Below are 22,172 nucleotides of genomic sequence, written 5' to 3'. Positions count from 1 at the left end.
GAATTTTTTTTGTGAAGGACCTACCATATATTTGTTGAAAAATTGGACCAAATCAATTTTATAAAATACTATGCCATATTTAATGCACAATTGACCAAATGGTTGGGTGTCAAAAGTTTTGATCTACCTCTGGTGAAAAAGACAAATTCCCGCCGATTCAGCTGGAAGCAGGTCAAATTTGAACTGCAGCTGCCTCATAGTTTAATATTTATTTTTTTCCAAAAATCATTTATAGTTACATAAGTACCTATTTAATCATAAATACAAGGTTTGGTAGCGATACGTCGAGGTTTGGGCGGTGGCCGAGGCCCTCAACTCTAGAGCACATAAACTCGCATGCCCGCCGCGTGGTCACCGCGTGACCGTGGCGTTGCCATGTGTTCTAGGCAGCCTAGGCATGTCTAGTGGGTTGGGCACTCCCCAGGTAGGTGCTAGGAAGAAAATTACAACATAACATTCTCACGAGGAGATCGATCGATGCTCAAACATGAATTAGCAGCCAAGTGTTTGATTAGCAGTACGGGAAATGTACATGGCTAATGGGCGTGAGTTTTGGCTGACGATGATCTGTTACTAAGAAGACCGTATTCACAAATTTTCATCTCAAAAGGAGGAACCTAGGTGGTACATGCTTTGCAAACTACCACACTGGACATAACTACAAATGTTGAAGCTCGGCTCAAAATAATGAATGGATTGAGCTGGCATTTGGTGGAGGATGGTTATTTGGGCATAGGAAAGCACTGTAAAAAATGGATACTATTTGGACATGCCAAAGTGGTACTTCCTTCACAAACTGTTGCTCTGAACAAAATAGGAAAATGAATATTGTTGAGTTATTTTTGAACTAGGCAAGGAAGGTTTTTGACATATTTGATGAAGATATGATCCAAACAATTTATGAGAATTATTTGGGAATTTTTGGAATAACAGAAATATAGGTTGCTTCACAACCTAGGGCAAAAACTGCCACATGGACATGACACATAGGCAAAACTGATGAGATGGCGCCTAGTCATCACAACCCACAACAATCTACAAGGCTATGACCATCTATATTGGTCGTTAACAACTAGAAATAAGGCAGCGGACCATCCCTGTTTGCTTTGTGACCATTTCGTGTAAGGAAATTACGACCTTTCTGACCAAAATGGTCGCAATGGTTTAGGGTTTGGAGCCCCCCGAACAGCTTTTGACCAATTGGTCTGAAATGGTCATACATCTATGACCAATTCTTCCAGGGTCACTGACAGAAGGTCACTAGTTGACATATTTCTTGTAGTGATACAATGTCAACTACATGATCATGCAAAGCAATATGACAATGGTGGAGCATGTCATAATAAACGTAAAGGTGGAAAGTTGCATGGCAATATATCTCGGAATGGCTATGGAAATGCCATAATAGGTAGGTATGTTGGCTGTTTTGAGGAAGATATAAGGAGGTTTATGTGTGATAGAGCATATCGTATCATGGGGTTTGGATGCACTGGCGAAGTTTGCACCAACTCTCAAGGTGAGAAAGGGCAATGCACGGTACCGTAGAGGCTAGAAAATTGCGGAAGGGTAAGAGTGTATATAATCCATGGACTCACATTAGTCATAAAAAACTCATATACTTATTGCAAAAGTTTATTAGCCCTCGAAGCAAAGTACTACTATGCATGCTCCTAGGGGAAGGGTTGGTAGGAGTTAACCATCACGCGATCCCGACCTCCACTCATTAGGAAGGCAATCAAAGAACACCCCATGCTTCAAATTTGTCACACAACGTTCACCATACGTGCTTGCTACGGGACTTACCAACTTTAACACAAGTATTTCTCAATTTATAATTACCCAACTAGCATGACTTTAACATTACCACCTTTATATCTCAAAACAATTATCAAGTATTAAATTTATCATAGTGTTTAATGCACTCCATATGAAAGTTTTTATTTTACCCAACTCGGATGCCCATCATATTAGGACTAATTTTGTAACCAAAGCAAATTACCATGCTGTTCTAAAAGACTCTCAAAATAATATAAGCAAAGCATGAGAGATCAATAATTTCTACAAAATAAAACCACCACCGTGCTCTGAAAAGGTATAAGTGAAGCACTAGAGCAAAATTGTCTAGCTCAAAAGATATAAGTGAAGCACATATAGTATTCTAATAAATTCCGATTCATGTGTGTCTCTCCCAAAAGGTATGTACAACAAGGATTATTGTGGTAAACTAAAAAGAAAAGACTCAAATCATACAAGATGCTCCAAGCAAAACACATATCATGTGGTGAATAAAAATATAGCATCAAGTAAAGTTACCGATGGACAAAGACGAAAGAGGGGATGCCTTCCGGGGCATCCCCAAGCTTAGGATTTTGGTTGTACTTGAATTTTACCCCGGGGGTGCCTTGGTCATCCCCAAGCTTAGGCTCTCGCCACTCCTTATTCCATATCCATCAAATCTTTACCCAAAAACTTGAAAACTTCACAACACAAAACTCAACAGAAAATCTCATGAGCTCCGTTAGCGAAATAAAACAAACCACCACTTTAAGGTACTGTAATGAACTCATTATTTATTTATATTGGTGTTAAACCTACTGTATTCCAACTTCCCTATGGTTCATACCCCCCGATACTAGCCATAGATTCATCAAAATAAGCAAACAACACACGAAAAACAGAATCTGTCAAAAACAGAACAGTATGTAGCAATCTGTAACTTTTGAATACTTCTGGAACCCCAAAACTTCTACCAAAATAGGAATTCCTATATAATTTGTTTATTAATCTTCTGCAAAAATAATCAACTGAAAATCACGTTTCTGTGATTTATGAAAATTATTCTCGTGCGCGCAAAAGTTTCTGTTTTTCAGCAAGATCAAATTAACTATCACCCAAGAAGATCCTATAGGTTTTACTTGGCACAAACACTAATTAAAACATAAAACCACATCTAACCAGAAGGTAGATGAATTATTTATTACTAAACAGGAACAAAAAGCAAAGAACAAAAATAAAATTGGGTTGCCTCCCAACAAGCGCTATCGTTTAACGCCCCTAGCTAGGCATTGAAAAATTCAATGATGCTCACATAAAAGATAGCAATTGAAACACGAAGAGAGCATCATGTAGCATATGAAAATCACATCTAAGTCTAACATACTTCCTATGAATAGGCATTTTATAGGAAAACAAATTAGCAAGACAAGCAAGATCTAGCATATGCAAGGAAGAAGAAAGAAACATTAGCAATCTCAACATAACAAGAGGTAATTTAGTAACATGAAAATTTCTACAACCATATTTTCCTCTCTCATAATAATTTCATGTAGGATCATAAGAAAATTCAACAATATAGCTATCACAAAACATATTCTTAACACGATCCATATGTATGCAAAGTTGACACTCTTCCAAAATAGTGGGATTAACATTAATTAAAGTCATGACCTCTCCAAACCCACTTGTATCAAAAACTTCATAAGATTGAACATTCTCCAAATATGTGGGATCTAAAATTGACACTCTTCTAAATCCACTTTCAATATTATTGCAAACATTATTATCAATCTCATATTCATCATGGGGCTTAAATAAATTTTCAAGATCATAAGAAGAATCACCCCAATCATGATCATTGCAACAAGTAGTAGACATAGCAAAACTAGCATCCCCAAGCTTAGGGTTTTGCATATTACTAGCACAATTGACATCAAGAGAATTTATAGTAACATCGTTGCAATCATGCTTTTGATTCAAGGAACTATCAAGTATGGGTGCAATAGCAATAATCTCATGTTTAACATAAGGAACTATAACAAATTCATCTCCATAAATATTGGCGTCATGGCCATAAGAATAGCAAGCGTCATGTTCATCAAGGGATATTTCAATCAAATCATCGGAATCATAATTATCTATAGATTCGTGCATGTCATTATTTTCTTCTAAATCAATAGTCATTCTCTCAATAAATTCCTTAACATAGGCATTATGAGCATAGTTTTCATAGCAATATTTAAGTATGTCGGAATTTTCAGATTTGTAGAGAGTACTATCATACTTTTGAATCAAAGAAGCAACTTCATGAGCACCCTTAAAAACGACAAATTGTTCAGTTTGTTCGATATCATAGTAACTATAAACACCCTTTCCATAAGAAGATAAGATTTCATTATCATTAAACTCACATAGGTAGGGAAGGTGTTTTAGGGTTCTTAGAGCAATAAGTGAAATCATAAATTTCACAAAGATTCCAAGCATAGCATAACAAACTATTTATTTGATACCATAAGAGCTCCCCCTTTTCAGACAAACGATGGCACACAAAACGAGCATTCTCATCTAAAGATTTTCCCTCAACTAAACTAGTTGGGGTTTCAGCATGAGCACATATAGATCGAAGATGATCCAAGTAGAACACTTTAAGTGGATCCATATCAATAGATTTTTAGCAAGCAAATAGAAGGCACATGGAAACACAAACAAAAAGACATATTGGAAGAATGCGAAGAAAAGGCAAAGGTTTTTGAAAATCGTTTTAGAAGTGGGGGAGAGGAAAATGACAAATAATGTAATGCGAGGGATAAGAGTTTGTGATGGGTACTTGGTATGTCTTGACTTGTGCGTAGACTCCCCAGCAACGGCGCCACAAATCCTTCTTGCTACCTCTTGAGCATGCGTTGGTTTTCCCTTGAAGAGGAAAGGGTGATGTAGCAAAGTAGCGTAAGTATTTCCCTCATTTTTTGAGAACCAAGGTATCAATCTAGTAGGAGGCTACACACTAATCCCTCGTACCTGCACCAAATAAGAACCTTGCAACCAACGCGATAAAGGGGTTGTCAATCCCTTCATGGCCACTTGCAAAAGTGAGATTTGATAGAGATAATAAGATAAATATTTTTGGTATTTTTATGATATAGGTTGGAAAGTAAAGATAGCAAAATAAAGTAGATCAGAAACTTATATGATGGAAAATAGACCCAGGGGCCATAGGTTTCACTAGTGGCTTCTCTCAAGATAGCATAAGTATTATGGTGGGTGACCAAATTATTGTTGAGCAATTGATAGAAAAGTGCATAGTTATGAGAATATCTAGGCATGATCATGTATATAGGCATCACGTTCGCGACAAGTAGATCGAAACAATTCTGCATCTACTACTATTACTCCACACATCGACCGCTATCCAGCATGCATCTAGAGTATTAAGTTCATAAGAACAGAGTAACGCATTAGGCAAGATGACATGATGTAGAGGGATAAACTCAAGCAATATGATATAAACCCCATCTTTTTATCCTCGATGGCAACAATACAATACGTGCCTTGCTGCCCCTGCTGTCACTGGGAAAGGACACCACAAGATTGAACCCAAAGCTAAGCACTTATCCCATTGCAAGAAAGATCAATCTAGAAGGCCAAACCAAACTGATAATTCGAAGAGACTTGCAAAGATAACAAATCATACATAAAAGAATTCAGAGGATGTTGGATATCAGGTTCCGGCAAAACCCTAAAGGTTCGAACACTAGGGTGCGCATGAAGATTCCCCCCTACCGATTCTCGCTCTCAGCCTCGCCGCGATCCCTAAGCTTATCTAAACGATCTTACAGCACAAGAGACACAAGATTTATACTAGTTTGGGCCACCATTGTGGTGTAATACCCTACTCTAGTGTGGTGTTGGTGGATTGCCTCTTGGGCTGATGATGATGAACAGTATAAGTGGAAGAACAGCCTCCTAAGGCGAGGTGTTCTTTTGTTTGGTGGGTCGTTCTGCTCAAGGTTCGATCGATCGATCTCCCCTTTGGTGGTGGCTAGCCCTATTTATAGAGGCCCTGGTCCTCTTCCCAAATATTGAGCGGGAAGGAATCCAACAACAACCATTTTGAAAGGGGACAACTAGTAGAAGCTATCCTGACTAAAGGTGGTCTTCGCCCGTGAAAGGCTCTGGTGATGACGCTGCCTTGGGCTCCACGATCACCTCCGTCCTGCCGTCCTGCTGGTCTTGGTCTTGTTGCATGGATATGGAAACCTTTGCTTGATGCCTCGGTACTCTACGCCTGCGCTTGCCCCCTTTGCACCAAAGGGGAAACGAGGACACTGCACGGGCCGGTGCCAGTCTGGCCTTGGTCGTCATGGCTTGCGTCACAGGAACCTCGCGAGGTACTCCTTGCCTTGATATCTCCGCCTCCTCGTGAGCCTGCCTGGCAAGGCCACTCCTGAGGAGGCCTCGTGTCGTCCGCCCCACGAGGCTTGGCCCCTCGCGAGGGTCTTTAGTGTTTGGTTGATGAAGATGGGCCGTACTTGGCCACTGGCGGAGCCATGCCGCGGGCCACAGGCAGGCAAGTCTGGGGACCCCTGTTCCTAGAACGCCAAAAGTAGGCCCCTGGCCCAAGGCACGCTCGGACTTGGCTTAGCGACGAAGCCAAAGGGCAAGTGTGGAGCGCCGCGGGCCCCAACAGCCTGCGGCCTTGGTAGACGCGTGGCGACTGATTGGACGTGGGCGTCTTCGCTTCCCCACGCCGCCTTGGCAACGGCACGACTTGACGAGTCCCTGTGGCATGCAAAAAGGGTCATCATTACCTGCGATCGTGGAGGTCGACGGTTGGCCTCCCTTGGGCTATAAATGAGGAGGGGCGAAAGCTCCCGTTGCCCATATCTTCCCATTCCACTCACTTCTCGTCCCTTGCTCCGTTGCTTGCAGTGTCCCCATGGTGCCTGCGAAGAGGCTTTCGGTCGCGAAGAAGGGTAAGGCTCACCAGGATGGGCCTGGCTCTCCTCCGCCCAAGCGCGGGCGTGGTCGCCCCCGCAAGCACCCCGCGACCCCCGCCGTGGCTTACCGCGGTCATGGCGGTGGCCCTTCACGTGGTGGTGGCCTCCCATGTCGAGGCAGCCCGGTTGGTGGGGGAAGGTGTGCTGCGGCCGCACGGCCTCCCCGGCCGCGTGGCCTCCCTGGCCGCGCTTCCACTTGGCGGAGGTGCTACCGGAGTTCGTCGTGTGGTCGGAAGACCCGGCCGGCAACTAGCTTCAGCTCCCACGCTTCTTCACCGGTGAGCTGCCGGCCGCTGGCCTAGGCAGGCTCTGGTTGCAGGCAGACGGCTGCTGCAGCAGAGCCTCCTGGGTCGTGGTGGGGGCCTCCTTCACGAGCAACGCAGCCTTGGCTCGAGGCTGGCAGACGTTCGCCCGCACGCGCGGCCTAGGAAGGCCATGCACGCTCCACTTTAGGTATGATGGCGACGCGACCCTCTACGTGAGGGTGTTTGGAGAGGATGGCCGCTGCATCGGGTGCTGCCCCGAGGACAGCAACGGCAACGAGGTGCTCGGGCTTAGTGATGGTCGTGACGAGGGTGAAGGTGAACCCGCTCTCAGAGGCGATCGTGACTCATCAAGCTACGGCGGCTCCTCCTCCGGTGATAGCTCCTCTAGCGGCGGCTACGATCAACCGCCACGCCACCGTGTCTACCTTGAGGACAGTAACGGGGCGTCCGATCGCCGCGCTTTGGTGAAGCGCGAGGTAGGGTCTGGCTGAGCTCAGGAGGTTGCCGTAGATCCCTCCCCGCGGACTGCTGCAAGGCGCGTGCCGTTTTTTTCCTTCCTTCCTGCATTAAGAGAGACAAGTATGGGGCCCCATGGGGGCGAGCAACAAACTATGATTTCCTAGTTAACTTGCTGCATTTATTGTTCCTGTGCTATGTCATGGCGTCATTGTTGTACATTGGCGTGTAGGAACAACTTAGCTTAGTACGTTTGAAGTAGTCCCCGCCTCGCGAGGTGCCTGCTTCAGGTTTTATCGGGTGTCTTAAGAGCTGCAAAGAAAACTCATTGCGAGCCTGTTATTTTCTGAACCCTGGTTGCAAGGGCCGCCGGCTGCGGCCCAGCACTTCTTGTCACGGTACCCGAGGGGCACGGACTGACAGGGATGCTCCCGTTGTGAATTCGAACGAGATGGCCTTGCGAAAGACAGAAGAAAAAGGGGCTCATGAGGGCACCCGCGCAGCCCCCTCACGATGCTTGCGAGAGAGATCAAGTCAGGCAGAGAGCTAAAGATAGAAAACGCAGGCAGAAAGCCAAGGAACAGAACCGGCAAAGTGTTGGGGAACGTAGTAATTTCAAAAAAATTCCTACGCACACGCAAGATCATGATGATGCATAGCAACGAGCGGGGAGAGTGTGTCCACGTACCCTCGTAGACCGAAAGCGGAAGCGTTATGACAACGCGGTTGATGTAGTCGTACGTCTTCACGATCCGACCGATCCAAGTACCGAACGTACGGCACCTCCGAGTTCAGCACACGTTCAGCTCGATGACGCCCCTTGGACTCCGATCCAACCGTGTGTCGAGGGAGAGTTCCGTCAGCACGACGGCATGGTGACGATCTTGATATTCTACCGTCACAGGGCTTCGCCTAAGCACCACTATGATATTATCGAGGTGGACTGTGGTGAAGGGGGGCACCACACACGGCTAAGAGATCCAAGGGATCAATTGTTGTTGTGTCTAGAGGTGTCCCCCTGCCCACGTATATCAAGGAGCCAGGGGGAGAGGGTCGGCCGGCCAGGAGGGGCGCGCCAGGAGGAGTCCTCCTCCCACCGGGAGTAGGACCCCCCCCCCTTCCTTGTTGGAGTAGGAGAGAAGGAAAGAGGGGGAGAGGAGGAAGGAAAAGGGGGCTGCACCCCTTGTCCAATTCGGACCAGAGGGGGGCTGCCCACCTCCTTGCTTTCGGCCTCTCTCCTCTATTCCCGTATGGCCTACTCCTCGGCGAATTCCTGTAACTCTCCGGTACTCCGAAAAATACCCGAATCACTCGGAACCTTTCCGAAGTCCGAATATAGTCGTCCAATATATCGATCTTTATGTCTCGACCATTTCGAGACTCCTAGTCATGTTCCTGATCTCATCCGGGACTCCGTACTCCTTCGGTACATCAAAACTCATAAACTCATAATATAACTGTCATTGAAACCTTAAGCGTGCGGACCCTACGGGTTCAAGAACAATGTAGACATGACCGAAACACGTTTCCGGTCAATAACCAATAGCGGAACCTGGATGCTCATATTGGCTCCCACATATTCTACGAAGATCTTTATCAGTCAGACCGCATAACAACATACGTTGTTCCCTTTGTCATCGGTATGTTACTTGCCCGAGATTCGATCGTCGGTATCTCAATACCTAGTTCAATCTCGTTACCGGAAAGTCTCTTTACTCGTTCCGTAATACATCATCCCGCAACTAACTCATTAGTTGCAATACTTGCAAGGCTTAAGTGGTGTGTATTACCGAGAGGGCCCAGAGATACCTCTCCGACAATCGGAGTGACAAATCCTAATCTCGAAATACGCCAACCCAACATGTACCTTCGGAGACACATGTAGAGCACCTTTATAATCACCTAGTTACGTTGTGATGTTTGGTAGCACACAAAGTGTTCCTCAGGTAAACGGGAGTTGCATAATCTCATAGTCATAGGAACATGTATAAGTCATGAAGAAAGCAACAACAACATACTAAACGATCATGTGCTAAGCTAACGGAATGGGTCAAGTAAATCACATCATTCTCCTAATGATGTGATCCCGTTAATCAAATGACAACTCATGTCAATGGTTAGAAAACATAACCATCTTTGATCAACGAGCTAGTCAAGTAGAGGCATACTAGTGACAATCCGTTTGTCTATCTATTCAAACATGTATTATGTTTCCGGTTAATACAATTCTAGCATGAATAATAAACATTTATCATGATATAAGTAAATAAATAATAACTTTATTATTGCTTCTAGGGCATATTTCTTCAGTCTCCCACTTGCACTAGAGTCAATAATCTAGTTCACATCGCCATGTGATTTAACATCAATATTCACATCTGTATGTGATTAACACCCATAGTTCACATCATCATGTGACCAACACCCGAAGGGTTTACTAGAGTTAATAATCTAGTTCACATCGCCATGTGATTAACACCCAAAGAGTACTAAGGTATGATCATGTTTTGCTCGTGAGAGAAGTTTAGTCAACGGGTCTGTTACATTCAGAGCCGTATGTATTTTGCAAATATTCTATGTCTACAATGCTCTACACGGAGCTACTCTAGCTAATTGCTCCCACTTTCAATATGTATCCAGATTGAGACTTAGAGTCATCTGGATCAGCGTAAAATCTTGCATCGATGTAATCTTTGCGACGAACTCTTTTATCACCTCCATAATCGAGAAACATCTCCTTAGTCCACTAAGGATAATTTTGACCAATGTCCAGTGATCTACTCGTAGATCACTATTATACTCCCTTGCCAAACCAGGGTAAGGTATACAATAGGTCTGGTACATAGTATAGCATACTTTATAGAACCTATGACTGAGGAATAGGGAATGACTTTTCATTCTCTTTCTATTTTCTGCCATGGTCGGGTTTTGAGTCTTACTCAACTTCATACCTTTGCATCAAAGGAAAGAACTCTTTCTTTGACTGTTCTATTTTGAACTACTTCAAAATCTTGTCAAGGTATGTACTAATTGAAAATCTTATCAAGCGTTTGATCTATCTCAATAGATCTTGATGCTCAATATGTAAGTAGCTTTGCTGAGGTCTTGCTTTGAAAAAATCTTATTCAAATACTCCTTTATGCTTTCCAGAAAATTCTACATATTTCTGATCAACAATATGTCATTCACATATACTTATCAGAAAGGCTGTAGTGCTCCCACTCACTTTATTGTAAACACAGGCTTCACTGCAAGTCAGTATAAAACCATATGCTTTGATCAACTTATCAAATCATATATTCCAACTCCGAGATGCTTGCACCAGTCCATAGATGGATCACTGGAGCTTGCACAATTTGTTAGCACCTTTAGGATTGACAAAATGTTCTGGTTGCATCATATACAACTCTTCTTTATTAAATCCATTAAGGAATGCAGTTTTGACATCCATTTGCCAGATTTCATAAAATGTGGCAATTGCTAACATGATTCGGACAGACTTTAAGCATCGATACGAGTGATAAAATCTCATTGTATTCAACACCTTGAACTGGTCAAAAAACTTTTTGCGACAAGTCGAGCTTTGTAGATAGTAACACTACTATCAGTGTCTGTCTTCCTCTTGAAGATCCATTTATTTTCTATGGCTTGCCGATCATCGGGCAAGTCAACCAAAGTCCATACTTTGTTCTCATACATGGATCATATCTCAGATTTTATGGCCTCAAGCCATTTCGCGGAATCTGGGCTCATCATCACTTCCTCATAGTTCGTAGGTTTATCATGGTCTAGTAACATGACTTCCAGAACAGGATTACCGTACCACTTTGGTGCGGACCGTACTTCTGGAAGACCTACGAGGTTATGTAGTAACTTGATCTGAAGTTTCATGATCATCATCATTAGCTTCCTCACTAATTGGTGTAGGAACCATTGGAACTGATTTATGTGATTAACTACTTTCCAATTCGGGAGAAGGTACAATTACCTTATCAAGCTCTACTTTCCTCCCACTCACTTCTTTCGAGAGAAACTCCTTCTCTAGAAAAAGGATCCATTTTAGCAATGAATATCTTGCCTTTGGATCTGTGATAGAAGGTGTACCCAACAATTTCCTTTGGGTATTCTATGAAGACGCACTTCTCCGATTTAGGTTCGAGCTTATCAGGTTGAAACTTTTTCACATAAGCATCTCAGCCCCAAACTTTAACAAATGACAACTTTGGTTTCTTGCCAAAGCACAATTCATAAGCCATCGTCTCAACGGATTTCGATGGTGCCCTATTTAAAGTGAATGCAACTGTCTCTAATGCATAACCCCAAAACGATAGTGGTAAACTGGTAAGAGACATCATAGGTCGCACAATATCCAATAAAGTGCGGTTACGACGTTCGGACACACCGTTATGCTGTGGTGTTCCAGGTGGCATGAGTTTGTGAAACTATTCCAGATTATTTTAACTGAAGGCCAAACTCGTAACTCAAATATTCATCTCCATGATCAGATCGCAAAAACTTTATTTTCTTGTTACGATGATTTTCCACTTCACTTTGAAATCCTTTGAACATTTCAACTGTTTCAGACTTATGTTTCATTAAGTAGATATATCCATATCTGCTCAAATCATCTGCGAAGGTGAGAAAATAACGATACTCGCCACGAGCCTTAATACTCATTGGTCTGCATACATCAGTATGTATTATTTCCAACAAGTCAGTATCTCGTTCCATTGTTCCGAAGAACGGAGTTTTAGTCATCTTGCCCAAAAGGCACGGTTCGCAAGCATCAAATGATTCATAATCAAGTGATTCCAAAAACCCATCAGCATGGAGTTTCTTCATGCGCTTTATACCGATATGACCCAAACGGCAGTGCCACAAATAAGTTGCACTATCATTATTAACTTTGCATCTTTTGGCATCAATATTATGAATATGTGTATTAATATGATCGAGATCCAACAAAACTATTTTCATTGGGTGTTTGACCATCAAAGGTTTTATTCATGTAAACAGAACAACAATTATTCTCTGATTTTAAATGAATAACCGTATTGCAATAAACATGATCAAATCATATTCATGCTCAACGCAAACGCCAAATAACATTTATTTAGGTTCAACACTAATCTCGAAAATATAGGGAGTGTATGATGATTATCATATCAATCTTGGAACCACTTCCAACACACATCGTTACTTCACCCTCAACTAGTCTCTGTTTGTTCTGTAACTCCTATTTCGAGTTACTAATCTTAGCAACCGAACAAGTATCAAATACTCAGGGGCTACTATAAACACTAGTAAGGTACACATCAATAACTTGTATATCAAATATACCCTTGTTCACTTTGCCATCCTTCTTATCCACCAAATATTCAGGGCATTTCAGTTTCTAGTGACCATTTCCTTTGCAGTATAATCACTCAGTTTCAGGCTTTGGTCCAGCTTTGGGCTTCCTCGCGGGAGTGAAAACTTGCTTGCCATTCTGCTTGAAGTTCCCTTTCTTTCCCTTTGCCCTTTTCTTGAAACTAGTGGTCTTGTCAATCATCAACACTTGATGATTTTTTCTTGATTTCTACCTTCGTCGAGCTCGGGAATCGTTTTCATCATCCCTCGCATAATATAGTTCATCATGAAGTTCTACTAACTTGGTGATGGTGACTAGAGAACTCTGTCAATCACTATCTTATCTGGAAGATTAACTCCCACTTGATTCAAGCGATTGTAGTACTCAGACAATCTAAGCACATGCTCACTAGTTGAGCGATTCTCCTCCATCTTTTAGCTATAGAACTTGTTGGAGACTTCATATCTCTCAACTCGGGTATTTTCTTGAAATATTAACTTCAACTCCTGGAACATCTCATATGGTCCATGACGTTTCAAAACGTCTTTGAAGTCCTGATTCTTAAGCCATTAAGCATGGAGCACTAAACTATCAAGTAGTCATCATATTGAGCTAGCCAAATGTTCATAACGTCTGCATCTGCTCCTGCAATAGGTCTGTCACCTAGCGGTGCATCAAGGACATAATCCTTCTCTGCAGCAATGAGGATAGATCTCAGATCACGGATCCAATCCGCATCATTGCTACTAACATATTTCAACACAATTTTCTCTAGGAACATATCAAAATAAACATATGAAAGCAACAATGCGAGCTATTGATCTAAAACATAATATGCAAAATACTACCAGAACTAAGTTCGTGATAAATTTAAGTTCAATTAATCATATTACTTAAGAACTCCCACTTAGATAGACATCCCTCTAGTCATCTAAACGATCACGTGATCCAAATCAACTAAACCATAACCGATCATCACGTGAGATGGAGTAGTTTTCAATAGTGAACATCACTATGTTGATCATATCTACTATATGATTCACACTCGACCTTTCGGTCTCCAGTGTTCCGAGGCCACATCTGCATATGCTAGGCTCGTCAAGTTTAACCTGAGTATTCTGCGTGTGCAAAACTGGCTTGCACCCGTTGTAGATGGACATAGAGCTTATCACACCCGATCATCACGTGGTGTCTGGGCACGATGAACTTTGGCAATGGTGCATACTCAGGGAGAAGACTTTTATCTTGAAATTTAGTGAGAGATCAACTTATAATGCTACCGTTAATCAAAGCAAGGTATGATGCATAAAAGATAAACATCACATGCAATCAATATAAGTAATATGATATGGCCATCATCATCTTGTTCTTGTGATCTCCATCTCTGAAGCACCTCCATGATCACCATCATCACCGGCGCGACACCTTGATCTCCATCGTAGCATCGTTGTCGTTTACGCCGTCTATTGCTTCTACGACTATCGCTACCGCTTAGTGATAAAGTAAAGTAATTACAGGGCGTTTGCATTTCATACAATAGAGCGACAACCATATGGCTCCTGCTAGTTGCCGATAACTTCGGTTACAAAACATGATCATCTCATACAATAAAATATAGCATCACGTCTTGACCATATCGAATCACAACATGCCCTGCAAAAACAAGTTAGACGTCCTCTACTTTGTTGTTGCAAGTTTTACATGGCTGCTACGGGCTTAGCAAGAACCGTTCTTACCTACGCATCAAAACCACAACGATGGTTTGTCAAGTTGGTGCTGTTTTAACCTTCGCAAGGACCGGACGTAGCCACACTCGATCCAACTAAAGTTGGAGAAACTGACACCCGCCAGCCACCTGTGTGCAAAGCACGTCGGTAGAACCAGTCTTGCGTAAGCGTACGTGTAATGTCGGTCCGGGCCGCTTCATCCAACAATACCGCCGAACCAAAGTATGACATGCTGGTAAGCAGTATGACTTATATCGCCCACAACTCACTTGTGTTCTACTCGTGCATATAACATCAACGCATAAAACCTAGGCTCGGATGCCACTGTTGGGGAACGTAGTAATTTCAAAAATTTCCTACGCACACGCAAGATCATGATGATGCATACCAATGAGCGGGGAGAGTGTGTCCACGTACCCTCGTAGACCAAAAGCGGAAGCGTTATGACAACGCGGTTGATGTAGTCGTACGTCTTCACGATCCGACCGATCCAAGTACCAAACGTACGGCACCTCCGAGTTCAGCCACGTTCAGCTCAATGATGCCCCTCTCACTCCGATCCAGCCGAGTGTCGAGGGAGAGTTCCGTCAGCACGAAGGCGTGGTGACGATCTTGATGTTCTACCGTCGCAGTGCTTCGCCTAAGCACCGCTACGGTATTATCGAGGTGAACTATGGTGAAGGGGGGCACCGCACACGGCTAAGAGATCCAAGGGATCAATTGTTGTTGTGTCTAGAGGTGTCCCCCTGCCCACGTATATAAAGGATCCAGGGGGAGGGGGTCGGTCGGCCAGGAGGGGTGCGCCAGGAGGAGTCCTCCTCCCACCGGGAGTAGGACTCCCCCCTTCCTTGTTGGAGTAGGAGAGAAGGAAAGAGGGGGAGAGGAGGAAGGAAAAGGGGGCTGCACCCCTTGTCCAATTCGGACCAGAGGGGGGCTGCCCACCTCCTTCCTTTCGGCCTCTCTCCTCTATTCCTGTATGGCCCAATAACGCCCATATACTCCCCGGCGAATTCCTGTAACTCTCCGGTACTCCAAAAAATACCCGAATCACTCGGAACCTTTCCGAAGTCCGAATATAGTCGTCCAATATATCGATCTTTACGTCTCGACCATTTCGAGACTCCTCATCATGTCCCCGATCTCATCCGGGACTCCGAACTCCTTCGGTACATCAAAATTCATAAACTCATAATATAACTATCATCGAAACCTTAAGCGTATGGACCCTACGGGTTCGAGAACAATGTAGACATGACCGAAACACGGGTCAATAACCAATAGCGGAACCTAGATGCTCATATTGGCTCCCACATATTCTACGAAGATCTTTATCGGTCAGACCACATAACAACATACATTGTTCCCTTTGTCATCGGTATGTTACTTGCCCGAGATTCGATCGTCGGTATCTCCATACCTAGTTCAATCTCGTTACCGGCAAGTCTCTTTACTCGTTCTGTAATACATCATCCCGCAACTAATTCATTAGTTGCAATGCTTGCAAGGCTTAAGTGATGTGTATTACCGAGTGGGCCCAGAGATACCTCTCTGACAATGAGAGTGACAAATCCTAATCTCGAAATATGCCAACCCAACATGTACCTTCGGAGACACATGTAGAGCACCTTTATAATCACCCAGTTATGTTGTGACGTTTGGTAGCACACAAAGTGTTCCTCTGGTAAACGGGAGTTGCATAATCTCATAGTCATAGGAACATGTATAAGTCATGAAGAAAGCAACAGCAACATACTAAACGATCGTGTGCTAAGCTAACAGAATGGGTCAAGTCAATCACATCATTCTCCTAATGATGTGATCCCATTAATCAAATGACAACTCATGTCAATGGCTAGAAAACATAACCATCTTTGATCAACGAGCTAGTCAAGTAGAGGCATACTAGTGACAATCTGTTTGTCTATGTATTCACACATGTATTATGTTTCCGGTTAATACAATTCTAGCATGAATAATAAACATTTATCATGATATAAGGAAATAAATAATAACTTTATTATTGCCTCTAGGGCATATTTCCTTCACAAAGAACTCCAGAAGCAACTTTAATCAAGATTCAAACAAATAAGAGCGAGCCAACCACAGAAAGCAAATGAAAAGCCGCGTCCGGCAGCTAGTCTAGTCTTCGACGTCTTCTCACCTGCGCGGAGCTAAGTGCTGCCACTGGGCGTGGGAGGGAGCCCCCGAGGCCCAAGGGTGGCACTCCTGAGACTCCGGGGTGTGTACAGCCCCACTCATTATTACGTGAGAGTGTCACGGGTGGCGAGCTTCACATGCACTGGGCCTTCTTCACAGGCACCGGGCCTTTCTTCTGGCGGCGAGCTTTACAGGCACCGGGCCTTCTTCACAGGCACCGGGCCTTTCTTTGGGCGGCGAGCTTCACAGGCATCGGGCCTTCTTCACCGGCACTGGGCCTTTCTTTGGGAGGCGAGCTTCACAGGCACCGGGCCTTTCTTTGGGCGGTGAGCTTCGCAGGCACCGGGCCTTTCATCAGGGGTAAAACTTCCGGAGGTGCTGGATGTTCTAGGCGTTCGGGATGGGCACCCCATCTTGAGTCTCCAGGAGCGCGGGCCAGGCCTGGAGACATGGACGACCTTGAACGGGCCCTCCCACATGGGTGAAAGCTTATGCAGCCCTTCCCTGGAGAGCACCCGCCTTAGTACGAGGACACCTACCTCGAGCGTCCTGGGGCGGATGCTGCGGCAGTGGTACCGCCGCAGCGCCTGCTGGTATCTTGCCGCCCGTAGCATAGCTTCACGGCGGCGTTCCTCCCCCAGCACGAGGTCCATCCCCCGCATGGTGTCTTGCTGCGCCACATCAAACGCCAGGACCCATGCGGAGCGACGCCTGACCTCATGAGGGATAACTGCTTCTGCTCCATAGATGAGGAAGAATGGAGTCTCCCCCGTTGGCTTGGTGGCGGTGGTGCGGATGGACCACAACACGGACTGGAGCTCGTCGTGCCAGCCCCTGCCGCAGGCCTCCAGCTTCTTCTTGAAGGTCCTGGCCTTGAGGCCCCTTAGGACCTCCGCATTGGCGCGTTTGGCCTGGCCGTTGCTCCGGGGGTGCGCCACCAAAGCGTAGCAGATATGCGTTCCAAGGTTAGCACAATACATTTTGAATAGATTGCTGGTGAACTGTGAACTGTTGTCTGTGATGATGCGGTTAGGGACCCCGAACCGGCTCACGAGGCCCTTGATGAACATGACCGTGGACCCGGCTGGGATGGTGCGGACGGCTTCCACTTCCGCCCACTTGGTGAACTTGTCGATGGCGATGTAGAGTTAGCGGTAGCCCCTAGGAGCTCGTGGGAATAGGCCCAAGATATCTAGCCCCCAGACTGCGAACGACCACGAGAGCGGGATGGTCTGCAGGCCCGGCGCTGGCTGATGGATCTGCTTGGCGTGGAATTGGTAGGCCTCGCAGGACTTCACCAGCTTAGTTGCATCGTTGAGTGCCGTAGGCCAGTAGAACCCACTACGAGATGACTTGCCAACGAGAGTTCCTGATGACGAGCTGTCGGAGTAATGGGCCACAGGTAGGCTAACCCGAGCCCCAGGACCTTTCAAGACATCGGGGCAGGCCGCGCCCCTCAGGCCGAGTCCCAGGAGTGACTCCAAGACAAGATGAGTCCCAAACGGCGACTCCAAGATAAGCCGACTCCAAGCTGGCGACCTCCAGAGAGGCCGACTATGGAGAGTTGGCCCTGACTCCTCCCTCATCTCGAAGTACGATGCGGGGTACGGTCACGGCATGGCCATTTCCCCCTGCTTGCGAAGGGCCGACATGGCTACAGTATGTCGCATCGCCGGAAGATCTCTGGCGAGGCGCGGCACTGTTGCCATGCCTTCCCTGACCTCAGCCACAGTGTGAGTACACTATGCCCACGACGCCGGCCTGTACGACCTGAAGGCGGCGGGGCCGCCTGTCAGTGGGTGGGCTGAAGGCGCCCTTAGCGACCCGAAGACGGACCTGTGGGAGTCGGCCTCCCTAGAGTCGGCCGACTTCTCCCCAGGTCCCCACGAGCCATTAACCAGATAGGATGAGGAATGGCGACAGTGATCGCCTGATAGACAGCGGCACTGTTGCCACGACCCGATGACCGAGCCTGTGTCATCAGGAGTGCCGCTACAGTATCAAGCATGTCTGCGGGACCCGCCAGTCGGCGGGCCCCAGAAGCCGGCGGGAAGGATGGCGGCCTAAGAGACAGACGGCTGGGACCCGCGCCCAGCCGGATTACTATTGTACCCCCGGGGGGTAGGCCTATATAAACCCCCCGGGGCACCCATGCAAAGGGTTCGGACCTAGATAGAGATAGACCAGATAGCACAGGGAGGAGAGAGCTAGCCTTGCCCTCTCCTGCCTCCCGAAACAGCTCCAGGAGCACCATTGTAGTCACTTTTCCTTAGTGATCATGCGGAGACCCCACAGAGCAGCAGTAGGGGTATTATCTCCTAGGAGAGCCCTGAAGCTGGGTAAGTTCCGCCGGAGTGCATGTCTTCGCCTCATCCTGCTTCCAGGCACCGGCGACGTTCTACTCGCTCCCACCATGATAAGCCATCCTTTGGCATATGTCGTATCCAACCCCCGACATTTGGCGCCCACCGTGGGGCGAGGTGCACCATCGTCCGGAGACCTGCTCTGGACGGGAACCCTGTTCCTCCCCGGTGAGCACAACCAGCCCCGCACGCCGGATGGCGTCTGTGCCGACACGCTGCACGGCGCTGAGATCGCCTGTGCAGCCAGCTGCCTCGCCGATCTTGTCGGCGAGCTTCGCCTCTCCGATGAGCCTGCGCCCGACGCAGGCACGAGTGGCCCCGAGAGCCTCCTCGCGGGCCTCTTTGACCAACTCCACGTCGCAGATGAGCCTGCGCCCGACGCAGGCACGAGTGGCCCCGAGAGCCTCCTCGCGGGCCTCTTTGACCAACTCCACGTCGCAGGCGAGCCTGCCGCGGAACTGGAGTCCATAGGATCCACCGACCCGATGCTGGTCGACTCCGACCCCGCGTCACTCGACGCGTTCCCCACCAACGTGGTGGTCTACGACGAGCCGCTCTCGTACGCGGGGAGCGGCGGAAGCACCGTCACTGAGGTCCTCGTCCTCGACCATGGCGAGCGCTCCGGCAAAGGAGCGCACGACCCGTTTGACGCGGCCCTGCGAGACCTTGCAGCGCCGATTCCGGAAGACGCCGACGCCGGGACGCTGGAGGCGCTCCGCCTTCAGCTCGTCGAGGGCGCGAAGAAGCTGGCAAGCATGAGGCGCTTGTCAGAAGCTTACCAACGCGAGATGGATCGCGCCGTAGGCGGCTCGCCGACTCCAATCGGGCCTAGCCGCCTAGGCGCGGTCTGACAGCGCGGCGCGGCAATCCAGGGCTCGGCCCGGATGTGGTTGAACAGTCTGAAGCCTCGCAGCATCAACAGCTGGGTCGACTTCACCGAGGCTTTCGTCCGCAATTTCACGAGCACGTACAAGCGACCTCCCAAGCCACGCCAACTCTCCTTGTGCGTGCAAGGCCCTGACGAGTCTACTCGCGACTACCTCACGCGCTGGGGCGAACTCTGGAACTCCTGCGAGGGCATGCACGAGGTGCAGGCCATCGAGTACTTTACTGCCGGGTGCAGAGAAGGCACCCTCCTCAAGCACAAGCTCCTCTGCGACGAGCCGGAGACCCTCGATGAGCGGTTGATCACAGCAGACAAGTACGCCACGGCCGACTCCTCCATGAAGGCGGAGATTCGGGTCAGCACAACTGGCAAAGTCGCCCCTCAGGCTCCAAGAACTCCGACTGGAGACACCAGTCGGCGGCAACAGCAGAATGACCAGAAGCGCAAAGCCCCGCAGGCGACTTCCAGCAGTCGGCAAGTGGCAACAGCAGAAGACCAGTAGTTGGAGGGACCGCCTCCGGCGAAGCGACAGAAGGGCGGCAAGTCCAACTGGCTGCCAGCTTTCTCCTACGAGCAGACTCTAGATGGTCCCTGCAAGTTTCACAGCGGCGCAAAGCCGTCAAACCACACCACCAGGAAATGCCACTGGCTGACCAGAATCGCCAAGGGGGACGGCCTGCTCCCTCCCCCTGCTGCTGGGCCGCCTCCTCCACCGCCGCCCCAGTAGCCGGCCGTCAGGCCAGTCGGCGCGATACAAGACGAGTTCCCAGATGAGCACGGAGCCTATGTGGTGTTCACCAGTGTAGTGGATGACCGACGCAGCAGGTGCCAACAGCAGCAAGAAGTGAGTGCGGTTGCATCAAGAGCTCCAGAGTTCATGCATTGGTCCGAGAGGCCTATCAGTTGGAGCAGAGCTGATCACCCAGAGGTGATGCCGAGTCCAGGCTCCTACACCTTGGTCTTAGGCACCACACTCGCCACAGATAGGCGGGCCGCTCGCTTCTCACGAGTACTGATAGACGGAGGCAGCAGTATCAACATCCTGTACAAGGATACAATGGAGAAATTAGGAATCAAGCGAAGACAGCTTCAGAGCAGCCGGACTGTGTTCCATGGAATCGTTCCTGGCCTTTCCTGCTCGCCAATCGGCAAGATCCTGATAGATGTCCTCTTCGGAGACAAGGATCATTTCTGCCGAGAGCCAATTTGGTTTGAGGTGGTGGACCTTGAAAGCCCATATCATGCATTGCTTGGCCGACCCGCCTTGGCCAAGTTCATGGCGGTCCCCCACTACGCCTAACTCAAGATGAAGATGCCGAGTTCCAAGGGAATCCTAACCGTGTCCGGCGACTACAGGAAGTCGTCCACTTGCGCGGCCGAAAGTAGTCGGCTGGCCGAGTCCTTGGTGATCGCGGCTGAGAAACGGCTTCTTGATCGGGTTGTGGCGATGGCCGGCAAACAGCCCGAGGTATCGCCCGACCCCAAGGAGTCGGAAGCAGAAGGATCATTCAAGCCGTCTAGAGAAACAAAGAAGATACCGTTGGACCCGGAGCACCCGAAGAGGTACGCTGTCATGGGCACAGGCCTTGACAGCAAATAGGAAGGCGAGCTCGTCGATTTCCTTTGTGAGAATCGCGACATCTTCGCATGGTCCCCCAAGGACATGCCTGGTGTCCCGACGGAATTCGCCGAGCACAAATTACACGTCCAGTCTGATATGAAGCCCGTCAGGCAGCCCTTGCGCCGCCTGTCAGAAGAAAAAAGAAGAGTTGTTGGAGAAGAAATAGCCCGGCTCCTGGCTGCCGGCTTCATCATGGAAGTGTTTTTTCCAGAGTGTCTGGCAAACCCAGTACTGGTGCTGAAGAAGAACAAGCAGTGGCGGATGTGCATTGATTACACGAGCCTCAACAAAGCCTGCCCCAAGGACCCATTTGCTCTGCCGAGAATTGATCAGGTGATAGACTCCACAGCCGGATGCGAGCTGTTGAGTTTCCTAGACGCATATTCAGGATATCACCAGATCAAGCTGAACCCAGCTGACAGACTGAAGACCGCCTTCATCATGCCGTTTGGAGCCTTCTGCTACCTGACCATGACGTTTGGCGTAAGAAACGCCGGCGCCACCTTTCAGCGTTGCATGCAGAAGTGCCTCCTGAAGCAACTCGGCAGAAATGCCCACATCTATGTGGATGAT

Source organism: Triticum dicoccoides, chromosome 4B (assembly GCF_002162155.2).
Source record: "Triticum dicoccoides isolate Atlit2015 ecotype Zavitan chromosome 4B, WEW_v2.0, whole genome shotgun sequence".
Lineage (NCBI taxonomy): Eukaryota > Viridiplantae > Streptophyta > Magnoliopsida > Poales > Poaceae > Triticum > Triticum dicoccoides.
Note: the sequence above shows the minus strand (reverse complement) of the source record.